General features: G+C 38.8%; 1 pseudogene; it reads right to left on the reverse strand.

Moving 5' to 3' along the window:
* Window positions 1-1,091: 1,091 nt before the first annotated feature.
* On the reverse strand, window positions 1,092-8,187 carry LOC104403699 (annotated as a pseudogene).
* Window positions 8,188-14,429: the final 6,242 nt, after the last annotated feature.

Consider the following 14,429-nt stretch of genomic DNA (forward strand, 5'->3'; position numbering starts at 1 on the left):
TAGTTTAGCTCCATGTTTCTTACTAATTCTGACACCATTACAATTACACTGATGTATGGAATTGCTTTGACCCTTTCTCATACTTCAGCACTGAATCTGACCACTGAAGTCATATGGACCTTTTAAAATCTCAGCTGATGTTGCTTTCAATTGCATGTCAAGGGATAGAGAATAAAGCTATAAATTGCACCGATTTATACTTCCTTCATGTAGATTGGTCTCAGAATTTGGCTGGTTGCCCGCCCCAGGCACAAGCTATGTGCTAAGTGATTTGGCTCCTCCTGTTTTGTAGAGTTACACTCCTGGCCAAATTAGAACGAGATTTTATTTAACTGGATTTTATACTCCTTACATTGTTACTAAGGCTTACATTTGCTTTCTAAATTAATCTACACACTGAAAATATCTTTCTCCTTGGCATCACACTACCCTTTTTATTAATGTGCTTAATACATTAATACTTTAATACATTTAATACTTTAAAGTATATTCAGAAAGAAAACACATCTCTCAAGTCAGGCACATCTCATCCCAGCTCAAGTTCTTAGTGCCAACTCCTTTCACATTTTACCCTGCAATAGGTGAATTCCCTCCAATTTACAGCATTAATAGACTAAACAAGACTCTCTTTTTTAAATAGGTTTAATATTTTACCTGATACACTGCAAGTTAATATGCAAGCTGCCTGCTTTTTCTGGTTGGCATGATTAGGCGCCCTGTCATCTTTCCTGGATGAGCAAAATAAAGAGGAGAAAGGAGGCTGGTGGAATTTATTGTCAAGTTTGGGATTATCTGGTTAAAAATCAAAGAAAATACTGCTAATGCTTGTGCCTGTGAGAGTTTTAGGGTTGTTTTTAGAAGTAGGAGTTGTTCCTCACATTGGAATGAGAGGCTGGAGAAGGAGATGCAAAAGGTAACACTTAAGCTCATGTGTCTGACACGGCAATCTTTTTAGGATCAGGACCATAGGTCTATTTGTATGTTGCAATAATAATAGATTAAAGGCTGTGCCAGAAACAATTTAGGAATGGAGTAGCTTGGGAAATCAGCATGCTGGTGGTCACAGAGGAACAAGGAAATCACTGAACTACCTACATGTGCTGTGAAGAAAAGGCATTATAATTTTTCTGACCTTTGAGGATCTACAAAACAATGGGATGAATTCAAACTGTTGCGTTTAAGATGAAGTTTACAAGCTTTCACCTTGCATAAAAAGTGCCTTTAGAATACAAGGGTCTGCATGTTTGCCCCATTTCTTCCCTTTTAAAGGTCAGGAGTTATTTGATGTCATGACCAAAAGGAACAAAGCCCAAGCTGCAAGCCCCGTGTTTCCAGAGGAAGCAGAAGCCACACAGGGAGGGCAGAAGCTGTTTTCACGGGGTGGCTGCCAGTGAGGAACACCATGGGAATCCTGCCTTTTTGGGAGCAGGCTCCAGTATGGCCTTTGTGTGCCCTTGCAGCCAGGAGGGACAAGAGTGTCTTGGGGTGCATCAGGAGGAGTGTGGCAGCAGGTTGAGGGAAGTGATTCCTCCCCCTCTACTCTGGTGAGGCCACATCTGGAGCACTGTGTCCAGTGCTGGGCTTCTCAGCACAAGAAAGACAAGGAGCGACTGGAGAGGGTCCAGTGGAGGCCACAAGGATGATCAAGAGTCTGGAGCATCTCTCTTTTGCTTAGCAAAGGCTAAGCAGCTTACATGATCCATGTCTCTTCAGAAACAGGAAAGCAGCAGCAACTCTGAGCTGGCTACCACTGACTAACTTAATATCACAGCACAACTTTGTTAAAATCTATTAATCTGTTCCTTTCTTCTGCACAGATTACTCTACTGTGTTATTTTACTCCTTCACAATGTGAGGACTTACCTTAATTAGAACATTAATGTTATCAGTTATTTTCAAGGCAGCCACTTTGATCTTGTTCTGTAAAAGAAGAAACATCACTGAACACCTATTCAAATAGCTTTAAATTATGCCAACTACATTTGTTGAAGTTGTAACATTAAACTAACTGCTCTTCCCAGTTAGTTTAATGTTACAATTAAACTACAGCAATAGCGAAAGGTGTGTACACTTCTGAGTTTTCATTACAACTATTTTTAGGCTTCTGGCAGTTTTACACTAATTGCTTTTAATGTTCCAATGTACTTCCCACTAAATCCCCTCTCCTACAGTACATGAGAATTTCCCTTTCAGAGCAAAACCAGACCCAGTGAAAAGACAAATACATGGGGATGCAGTGAGGAGCTAACAGCAGAAACTAAAAGATGGAAGTGTTTGAGGCCAGGTTGGATGGGGCTTGGAGCAACCTGGTCTAGTGTGAGGTGTCCCTGCCCATGGTAGAGGGTTGGAACTGGATGAACTTTAAGGTCCCTCCCAACCCAAACCAGTCTGTGATTCTATGATTTTAGAGTGCAAAATGCAGCATCAGATAAGATCCATTTGCAATATTAGCAGTGTTATTCACTTGCATGCTTATGACAGACTGCAGCCCATTCATGTGTGCCTATGGTTACTTTGGTAGGCTCAAGTGGAAAAATCAGAATTCCTGAACAATACTTACCTCCTTGGCTTTCAAGGAGAGGAAAAGATGAGTTTTCCTCCTGTTTTGCCTTGAAGTGCTAGACAAAGCTGTCAAATATACATCTGCAACCCTCGAGCAAAATACTGGAGCCTAAACAATGTAAAAGCAATCTGTTAATAAATTTTACTACCAATCTGATTTGTGCTTCTTCAGCACAATTTAAGAAGTATTCCTCACCCCTATACTAACGTGATGAACTGCTGCATGAAGACCTGGAGCAGACTGTTTGTCTACACTTACTTGACACCTCTGACTCAGAGGAGACATTATGGTAGCACTGCTACTACAGGGAGCAACAATGTAGTACCAGTGCTTCTGAAACAGCATTGAATTCAGTGCTTAGAATTGTCAGTGCAGATATAGCCTTTAATGAGATCAACAGGAGACTCTCAAGACTGTAAAATTAAAATGAGAACCCACATGGGTTTACTGGATTAAAAATATTATAAAGTAACAGCTCTCTAGCCTCTAAAGGCTTTGAATTGCAAAATGATGTTTGATCTTCTGTTGTAGACAGAGCTATCTTTGATATAGCCACTTCAGAAAAAAATACATAATTAATGGATAAACCCAACTTGTTTTGATGAAAACTTATTTTACAGTGTTTTACATGAGTAAAAGTTTAAAGAGCGTTACCAGTAATGTATCCAACAGCTTCTTCAAATTTGATTCAAGCTTTCCCATGAACTCATTTCAGCAAGAAGCTTCAAAACCTATGTGTAAGGATAGCCAGGTTTTTGTGTATTAACTGAAGTGGACGAAGGCTTACTTTTAAACCTAAAAGTGATTATCCCTTTATAGAATCATAGAATCACAGAATGGTTTGGTCTGGAAAGGACCTTAAGATCACTTCGAGTATCAACTATCTGCCATGGGCAGGGACATCTTCCACTAGACCACGTTGCCCAAGGCCCTGTCCAAACTGGCCTTGAACACTGCCAGGGATGTGGCATTTACCACTTCTCTGCGCAACCTGTTCCAGTGCCTCAGCACCCTCACAGAAAAGAACTTCTTCCTTATGTTTATCCTGAACTTCCCCTGTTTAAATTTAAACCCATTCCCCTTGTCCTGTTGCTACAGTCCCTGAGGAAGAGTCTCTTCTGGCTGGCACAGAAGCCTGGTTAGCTATTACAATTAAACCCCTCCCAAACATCAGGATAGATTGCAAGGAGGAACATACCTAGTCTGTTTTTCATGTCCTCAAACAGAAACACAGGTTTGTGTGTCTAATCTCAACAAGCATCATTAGTTAACAGGTAGACAAAACTTCACCTCCCATGTCCGCATCCTGGCTCACCTTCAAAGTGGGATTCAGACAGATCTAACTGAATCTGCAGCACTGATTAACATGGGCAAAACTACAGGCATTAGGGCACTCCCTTAGGAGGCTAAATTAGCACAAGCCATGAAACAATCATTTCAGTAAAAGCTATGTGCTTAAGAAAAAAAAATTGACAGTAATATAAAAATGATTACACCCATATATTTATTCCAGCCTTGCCTCAAAAGCTTGGGACAAATGACACATGCTTTAAAAGGCAGTGCTCAGTCATGCCTCAATACAGCAAACATCTTTCACCTCCAAGCCAAGATCTGAAAAATCCTTCAGAAAGGAGCTTGCAATTTTTAAAAGAACTGTCTTCACCTAAGGTGCTTATTTTTTACAATCTCAAAGACATTTTAGCTTTGGCTTAGCTCTAACTGAGTATCAAGACCTTCTACTGGAGTAGTCAAAGAACTGAGGTTTGGCAGAACCTGCTCACAGAAGTAAGTAACAAATTTTGTAGAATGAACATTTTTCTGCAGAAGAACACATGTTATTCAGGCTACTCTCTGAAGGAGTTGAATGTTTTTCCCATCACTCTGCCACCCTTATAAATAAATGCTTACCACACAGCTACCTTACAGCTTTATTAAATTCCCTTTAACTCCCAAAACACAGATACCCTTCCAGGTATTAAACTCAGAGGCTGTCTGCATCAGGGGCTGAAAAGATTGCCTATAAGTCAAGAATAGGCCTTTAAATGTTGCAAGTGCCTGGCCCTAGACTTGAGATAATCAAATGCACACATTTATGAACCTAGTGTGAGAATTTTGCCATTAATTCACTGTAACATATTACATATGAACGAACATGTTGAAAGCAGAGAATAACACAAAAGTTCTTTGCATTCAGAGGCTTTAAGGATGTTTTCCAACATTTTAATACATTAGAAGCTGAAGGTGGAGAAATACTCTTACGCTGTCATTCTAACATAATGACTGAGAACACTGAAGAGAAGCTACAGCCATTAACTTTCCACAATATTCCTCATGGAAAGCAAATAAACACATACTGAGAAGAGTGGTGCTGCCTGCTAAGTACACTGTAGAAGTCTGTCCACACAATCTGGATCAGATGGATTGAATGTTTGTTCCAGGTCAGCTTGTTCAGCTACCAGCTCCACTGCCTCCCGCTTCCTGTCTGTAAGCTTTTTAATCCAGACAATATTTTCATGAAGAGAACAAATTCCTCACCCATCGTATCTTCCAGTATCTTAACAGAACACCAGAAAACATTTCTATGGTGGGAATTTGCAAGCCCCCAGCTTGATTTGAAAAGGTAAAGTATGCAAATATTTAGCATTTAAATTTAGCTTCTAGTTATTTAAAGACGTAAGTTTAAAAGAACACATGAAAACATGCAGTGTAGTGTAGGCACCTCCAAATCAAAGTTGTGCATAGGAAACTTAAGACAAATTTCCTATCTAACAAAATTGTATGCTTCAGGCAGAACAAATGTTAAAAGAGTACCTGCCCACTATTAATTAATACTTTTTGTATCTTAGCTTGGGGAAATTCAGCTCATGAAAGACAAGTGCAAAGTCTCACACCTGGGATGAATAAAATTCCCTGCATTAGCACATGCTGGGGACTGAGTGGCTGGGGAACTGTTCTTCTGAGAAGACCCTGAGGGTTGTGGGGGACAGCAGGTTAAACATAAGTCAGCAACACTCCTTGAGTGGTGAGTGATGTCCTGTGCTGTGACAAGAGCACTCCAGAAGACTGAGGGAAGCAAAGGGATTGAGGATTGTTCTTTGCTATGCCCTCATTAGACCAAATCTGTAGTACTGCACCTATCATTGGCCCCTCTTGTATGAGGAAGTTGTTGATAAGCTGTAGAAGGCCCAGCCAAAAAGGTGATCAGTGTCCAGAGGACATGACCTGTGAGGAGAACCTAAGGGAAGCGGGGTTTCTCAGCCTAAAGGAAAAAAATCACTAAGGGAGTGAGGCAACCCAACACTAATACTCCAACAGTGAAGAGCAACTCACCAAGAGTAAGAACCAGGTTCTTTACTGAGGTGGACAGGGTGGGAATGAGACAATGATAAAAAACTGAAATGGGGAGTTCAACTGAATAAAGAAAAATCAAGTTGAGGACAATTAAACACTGGAGCTCGTTGCTTCCATCCTTAGAGGTTTTTAAAACCCAGCTGGACAAAGCACCAAGAAATCTGATCTGAACTCAGCTGAGCGTGATTCACTGAGGTGATCAATCTCCCAAATTCCCTTTTCAATGCGAATGATTCTATGATTCTAATAAAAGCTGTTCTTACCAAATGAGAAGAGCATAGCAGCATTTTATTGTTCCTACAAAAAAAATGCTGTGAAGTTTGGACTGGAACAGAATTAGAGTAACTAGAAGACCATGTCTGTACAATGCTTAACCCTCCATGCGGTTTAAACAAACAGATCTCTAAAGCAACACAAGTGATACAGAACAGTTTAAAGTTTGTGCTGAAATAAGACACTCACCTTCATTGATTCACTCAAAATGAACTCTTCTACTTCCTTTGTCATTACCTCCTCAAGCAGGGTTTTCTGGTTTGTGGAGAGGAACTTGATGGCTTGCTCCCTACAATATCCTCTCCCTGAAGAATTTGATTAAATAAGCTTCCCAATGGAGAATAAATCAGGTGATGCAAATTATTTTAGAAGAGCAGAACCTTCGACACAGAAGAAAGAAGTTTCCTCCTGTAAGACTCCATGAAACATTTAAAAAACCTGCTATACTAAATTCTAAGAAAATAAAAATTTTCATGTAGCTTGACATATAATCCACATTTCTTTATTGGGCTGTATATTTCTGATGCACAATCACTGAAAAATTTATCATTTGTAAAAACAGAAAGATGAGTGTGTGTCTCACTTTTGCATTGTACTAATCAGATAAAAAATTGAGTCCTTTTGTCATCCTACTAGAGACTGGGAAGTATTATTAAAAGACATTTATAGCAAAATTTGTCCTTTACCATCCACCTTATATACCCTCAACAGAGTATTGTTCACTAAACTGAATTCTGCAGAATCATCTGAAGAGAGAAAAAAACCCTGATGTGCATATCTTTGAAAAGCAAATGTAAGAGCAGGAAACCAGAAAGATTTCTGGTACCACACAAGAGGCATTCTATCCTCAGCATTTAATTATAAACAACTTGCATTTTTAATGACTATTAGACTGAGAAAGTAGAAAGACATGATATGGAAGTAGGAAGCAAAACAAAAAGCTTCAGCCTCCATGCGAAAACTTTACCATGAGAAACTTGATAGGGATCAAAACTTGAAGGGAAGTTATTATTCAATATATTTAGTAATTTTAAGCTAAATAAACAAGCTGATCTTTACTAAATTAAGCTGAAATAATTATTTCTTTTTAAATTCTTCAGTAATCTACAGTATTTCTAGGTGGAAGAAACAATTTTTCTCTTGAACTAAGCAGAGAAATGCGAAAGTCTCAAAAAATCTCTTCTGAGGAGCTTGGAGACTTAATCATGCATTTTTAATACAAATTTCACCATGTAATATTTAGCACTCTATAACTCACTGAGATGAAAAAAATACATATTTTATTTAAATTCTGAATTTATTTTGTACCAAAAATGCACTGTATGGAGGAAAATGCCTTCAGGAATTTTAAAGTTCCTGAGTACCTGGATTAGCAGTCCAATAACTCCTTTTCAGAAGGCAATCTGCTGCAGTCCATGATTGGAAGGGTGGGTTGTTCTTTCCTTCCCCTTTTTCTACCTGTACCTTCAGAGAACTTGAATGAAAAAAATTATAAGTTTAAAAGAAAGATTAGGGTAATTAGTGACCTTTCTGCAGATGTAGCAGCATAGAACCATAGAATCACAGACTGGTTTGGGCTGAAAAAGACCCTGAAGCTCATCTAGTTCCAAACCCTTGAACACTGCCGGGGATGGGGCAGCCACAGCTTCTCTGGGCAACCTGTGCCAGCGCCTCAGCACCCTCACAGGGAAGAACTTCTGCCTAAGATCTCATCTCAGTCTCCCCCATTTAAGTTTTAACGCATTACCCCTTGTCCTATTGAAAAAGAGCAGAAGCAGGACATGAATATCACTGGGACAAACTGCTCTGTAAGAAATTATGAATCAACAGAACGTGTTTTATGGAACAAATTTTGATACCTTTTTTTGGTGTGCCACAACATCATCATTCAGGAAACCACCAGTGTCTCCTACCTAACTATGAAAGTTGGGTCAATACGTCTGCTACTCATGCAGGATTATCTACAGTGGCAAACTGAAGCAATTCCTTGACTGCTGGACCTGTCAAAATCGTCAGTTTTGCGTAAATAAAAAAGTAATAATAAAAAAAAATAAATTAAGAAAGCAGGCAATTCTACTACCAAAGTTTCGCTGAAAAATCAGCCCAACTTCAGAAAATAACCACATATTCTTTTAACACAAATATCATGTTCAGAAAGCAATGTACAAGTTTTAGACTTGAATGGGAGTTCAAACTGCATATTTGGTATGAAACCACTATGGTGTATTTATGAAGAAAACAATGTGTTTTTCCTCAGATCTAAATAGCACTTGAGAAAAATTAAAGTCAAACAGTAGCTCTGTTCACAAAATCTTTAATTTGATTAACAAAATACAAGGTTAGAATATGGGTTATTGTGGAGTCTTATTTGCTAACAGGAAGGATAGATTTACAGTTGTGCATATGGCAGAGAGAAACTCTAGGTTTTGTTCCCAGCACAGACAAAAAACCTTGAATGATCTGCCCACATCATTTAACATCTGGTAATCAAAAGATGCTGCAAAGGTACAATTTCTATCAACACCACAGAAGCAGCACGAAGCATCTCAAGATTTCTGCAAGAATACTACATTCAGAATCACATCCCCATGGTTCCTGGTGTGAACAAAAGTTTCTTGCCTCCCAGCAGAGTTTATCAGAATCAATTACCAGGAAGTACTTTTTGAAAGGAAAAAAAATGTAACAGGTATGCAAACAAACTGTATCTAAGTTTCTTTCTACACAACTATTCTTTTGACCAAAAATGGAGTGGAAAAGATTAATGAAAACTAATCTATCTTCCCATACCATCAGACATTTTTTCTAAAAAAAAGTATTCTTAACATTTAAGATAAACTCTCCCTCCCAAAAGACATAGCCTATAAAAATAAAAGAGAAAAGAATAAAAAATATATAAATTCAATGTATCAACTTGCTACAAGATTCTTATTCTTACAGAAACATCTTTATCCTCACAGAGGTCCGACTAGGCGTTGATAGCCAAGTCAGCTAGCTCAAGAAAATGCTTGAAGGACTTGGGAGTAAACTGGGCTGCAAGTCTCTACTCCTTGGCACCTCCTTTCACACCATTCAAGATCGCATGGTATGCATCTTTATGCTGAAAGAGGAAAACCAGAACACACAAACAGAAAAATCTTAGGTTATTTGCAAGACAAGGAAAGGATTTTTTCTCTCCCATTCACTTCATCTATTTAAATTAACTATATTATACAAGCTTCATAAAAAGAAGTAGATTTATCTCTTAGACAGGCATAACCATGACAATTTAGCAAAATTTGCCTCTACTGACTGTTTTTTACTGTTATTCTGGTTCCTCTGTCTGTTAAAGTGCTAACATCTCTTGCACACCACTTGTGATTTGATTAGTGCAGACTCAAGGAATTGCATGATCACCTTCACTAAACTTGGGTGATTACTCAAGGAGTTTCTGCTTCTGCCTGCTTGTTTCTCATCTCTCAAGTAGAGGCTACCTCTCCTAAGAACTATGACACTGGAATGAATCATGAATAATAATGTGTATTATTATCTATCTTAATAATAGCATATATTGAGCTAAAACATCTATTCAAGCAGAGAACTTAATCAGAGATAAAACATGGTTCTTTAAAGATCTGTTCAACAGACACTTAATAAAGAAAAAAAAAGCTTCAGTTGTAATATAACAACAGAGTAGAACATTCTGTAGCTGCTCCAACTAGAATCACACAGACATTTCTGATTTTGTGCCTGCAGGATGGAAACTTCCGAATAAATGGAAGTCTTCATTGTGTTTGCAGCACACTGCATTAATTCTCCCTAAAGGAAGCTGTATTTTAATACTCAGTACCAATGCTCTTTAAACACTCCCTACACTTTGCTGGTAGGTGTCCATGTTGCCAGATTCTGAACTGCATTGGGACACTGATCTGGAACAAAAATAAGCAAGTAAAAAAAAAAAAAAAAGCAGCCAATTGATTTTCAGCTGATCCACAAACTAGCAGTGAAATACACATTATTATAGTCACAGGTTCTCAGACCGCACATTAAGAACAACTTTTCTGTGGAACAAATTACTTAATACACATTTAAAAAGCAGTTATGTAGCAATGAAGTAGAGCAGCTTGTGTTCCATGAATGTATATTACTGCATGCTAACTATTCCTATTACTTAGGCAAAGTACAGTTCTGGCAGGAGTTTGTTTTACACTGCATCCGGCAGTGTTGAACGCTCAAGAAAAAAGCAGTCAACTGCAGAAGCATGTGATCCTTCAGTTTTCCACGTTTCCTCCCAATGTGTAACATGGGAATACCCTAAGCCAGAGTCCAGACCCTTATTTTTAATAACTCTCAATTGACCATTAATATCTCTAGATTAGTTCTTGAACCAATTCATACTCTATAATGTCCAGCGACAAGATTCACCACATGTTACAGAGAAAAGTTTGTTGTCCTTTTTATTTCAAGTCTGTTTCCTAATAGATTTTTTCAAGTTCTCACCTTCATTCTACTCATGAGGTAGACTAATCACACCTGACTCATCTACCTCAGGTAGACTCGTCATACCTGAGCCCCTTTCTCAACTGAAAAACTCTTTTCCAAGCTCAATGCTTCCAGTTTTTTAAATTACTCCTGTTAACATACTTCTGTTGATCCCTTTGCTCTTCTCACCATGTTCAAAGGATTTCTTTTTTGAGACAGGGTGACTACAAGTTTTTGTAGTAAGAGATCAAGTTCATGAAGTTGTTAAGATATAATAAAGTAATAAATGGGATAAAACTGATGAATAAGAAACAACTACTCATGGCTTCTCAGAATGAAAAATTGGAGACATCAAATAACATCACAAAATGACAAGTTCAAAGGAGGTAACTTCTTCACAAAGGTTAATGAAGTAATGGAACATTTTGCCACGGAATGTTTGTATGCCAGGAATACAATCAGTTTTTAAAAACAGCATCAGAACAGTTTGCTGAAGAACAATCATGCAAGATACACTAATTACAAAGACACTCTCTCTGGAAGCACACAGCTGGAGGGAGGCAAAGCTGGGAGAGTGTATCAGCAATCATCATTCTATACTTGCCCTTGGAGGCCATTACACATCTGCTACCCTGTCACAGGCTGCATTTCTTAACTATGCTGGAATTATCTAAGATTCCTGTCTTATAAAAGGTCCCCACAACTGTCAAAATGATGATGGACTACACATTTATACACCACCACAGTAACATCATCTGTTCTATACTGTATCTCTATCTCTATTTTCCAACATTTTAGGTGCATTTTTTGGTTGATGGTTTTGATGGACTATCTGCAAGGGTGCTTTGTTTCACTGGGGCATAATTACACAAGCAAAGTGAATCAACTTGCATTAAAAAGAAGAAAAAATTTTAAAAGAACCTCCCAAAACCAATATCCAACCACCCACCTTATTGTTTGTTGTGTTGAGGAACTTTCCAAATGACCTTGCATAGTAGTACGCAGTTTAAAATCCACTGCTAGGTATGTGACAAGCTACTTTCCTACTTACATTATGACCGAAAAAGTATCTGCTGCTTTTTCAGGTAGCCATTCAGTAAAATAAGCATGTAATGCAATTAAAAAACAAGTTTCAACTAACCATAATTTTTTGTATTGTTAATATATGAATTTTTTTTTTTTTTTTTTTTTAAATAATTCAGTAACAGTATAAAAACCTGGCAGATCTCACCAGGATCTACAGGTAAGAATCTCCTTTAGCTGTGAGATCAACATTCCATTCTTGCCTTAGGGGATAAACCCCCAAAAAGGGCTACAGGCAGTTATCAAACCATAACAGACTTCACCTTCCTCCAACAATCCTGAAGAACAAAGCCTGACTCTAGCTAGTAACTAGTTAATATCTGCAATGCCACATTTATAAGGAGAACTGCCAACAGAGTGGGAGGAAGAAGATGCTGCTGTGGTCAGATCCAGGAGAGCACTAATCATGGCCTGGCCAGTGCTGTGCTTGTGACCACCACATTTACTCAAAGTAATCTTACTAAAAGAACATGCTGGTTAATCTCGGTAGTGGCAACAGAATGTAACACAAGAGAAAAAGTATTTTTAGTGCATCAGAAGAGCTAAGTTACCTGAACCTTGCATTTTCTAGGAAGGGACAGCATCCTCAGGCAGCCTGGCAGACATTGTGTGCCCTCTGAGAAAGACTTGACACTCCATGGCAAAGCAGAACAGGCACTTGAGATACTGGAGAGTGGTGGGAAAAGAAGGTTGGGCTTTGGCTGCACTACAGGGAGATTAATGGGTGGGGTGGGATGGTAAGTACTATCATACCAGTATGCATTTTGTTATATCTGAGTTGTTTGCCCCATCCCTGAAACTGTTCAAGGCCAGGTTGGATGGGGCTTGGAGCGACCTGTTCTAGCAGAATGTGCCCCTGCCTCTGGCAGGGGGTTGGAACTGGATGAGCTTTAAGGTCTCTTCCAACCCAAACCAGTCTGTGATTTTATGTATTATTTTAAACAAGTTTATATATGTTGTATTTTATATATATATATACACACACATATATAATACATATATATGCCTTGGAATTATGCTGTTTTACTTTGTCTGGCAATGTGCTCATCATCTTTCTAGCAGACAACATGCAAAATGAAAAGGGGTTTTCAGAGTAACATTAAGAAAATGTTTTCTTTGAGGTTCATTCTGTTTCTGCCTTTTGATCTTCCATGTGTTTTCTTTCAGATTTTTTTTCTCCTCACCTACTTCCTTGTTGCTTCTTCTCTTCTTTTTTCTCTCCTTACACCAATTCCCATTTTCCAGTCTCTAGTTTTCACTTATAAATGAAATTTGTATCAAAATATATTAAATATTTTTTAGAATGAACCCATTTAAAATTAATCAATGTTAGTTTTTATCATGAGTAAGGAAGGAACATAAATGAAGACCTGATGGTGTTAGACGTTTAGGAGATGCTTGAAAATATTTTTCAAAGTTAGTCAGGGATCTCTTAGTTTGTTAAAATTGGGCTATTTTTGGAATTATATCTTTAGAAACTCAAGGCTTGAAATGCACATTTGAGGATCATGTTATCATAGAATGGTTTAGATTGGAAGAGACCTTTAAGATCATCAAGTCCAACTGTTCCCCAGCACTGCCAAAGCCACCACTAAACTGTGTCACTAAAGGCCTCATCTACATGGTTTGTGAACACTTCCAGGGACGGTGATTCCACACAGCTTTTTCAGACTGCAGTGCAAGCCTCCTCATGTCATGAAATACAATTTGGTCATCAGTCAGAATTTTCCTCTCTTCATCCTTCTCAATCTCTTTACGCCACTACATGTGGAGATAACCCCTTGGTAAATTACAAACTCATTTGGTAACCTGGTGTTATCTTTATACATCTGACTTCCATTTCTGCCCACTGCCCACTAATCCATGTGCACTGGAATCATTGCAGACCTCTGCACAATTTTCAGAAGGCTCTCCCGAGGAAAAATAATTTACTTGTGAAGTCAAATAAATTTGCTTTTTTTCCTCAGAGGAGAAAAAATAAGCTGCTGTTCCTGACATACAACTGCCCTGGTCTTTGGTGGATGCCAGACTTCAGACAAAGTCACAGATAGGGGCAATAAAAGACTTCTATCATGACCATGGCAGAAGGAGAAGACATGCTTAATGAAAATTTCACACTGTGACAGTGGTTTAATCCTCAGGTACCAAACCTGGAAGGTTTCTGTGGGCCAGTGGAAAAAAAAGTGTCTGAAAGCAAGTCCACTTGTTGGGTTTTGTCAGAGGAGCAACTGACCCTGAATTCTTTGAAGTTTCTTGCCCTGTAGAGTCACTAATAGTCTTACAAATGAGGAAATATAGCAATTATCCCCCATCCACCTTGATAATTTCTTAGTGTTTTCTAGAAAAAGGTCTCCAGATATCACTAAGGGCTACAGTGAGCAAAGACAAACATTCAAAGACGTACAGACTTTTCCTGGCACACATTAAAGCTATCTCGTGTGGTTACAAGCATCTAACTTCTGTCTTCAGCCATGCCTGGATTTACTCCAGATTCCGTTCTAGTATAACCTTATTTTCTTGCAAAATTTCTCCCTGGCAAGGCTGCCTGCCTTCCTACCCGACTCCGACTGCTGCGTGCACAAGCAGCCCAGCTCCCCCAGCTCAGCTCCCCCAGCTCAGCTCCCCCAGCGCACGTCCCTCGGCTAGAACTCGGTCCAGGCCCCGCAGCGGCGGCCCCGGAGCACGGTCCCGGCAGCGCAGG

This window comes from Nestor notabilis, unplaced genomic scaffold, assembly GCF_000696875.1.
Source record: "Nestor notabilis isolate BGI_N333 unplaced genomic scaffold, ASM69687v1 scaffold383, whole genome shotgun sequence".
NCBI classification, from domain to species: Eukaryota; Metazoa; Chordata; class Aves; order Psittaciformes; family Psittacidae; genus Nestor; species Nestor notabilis.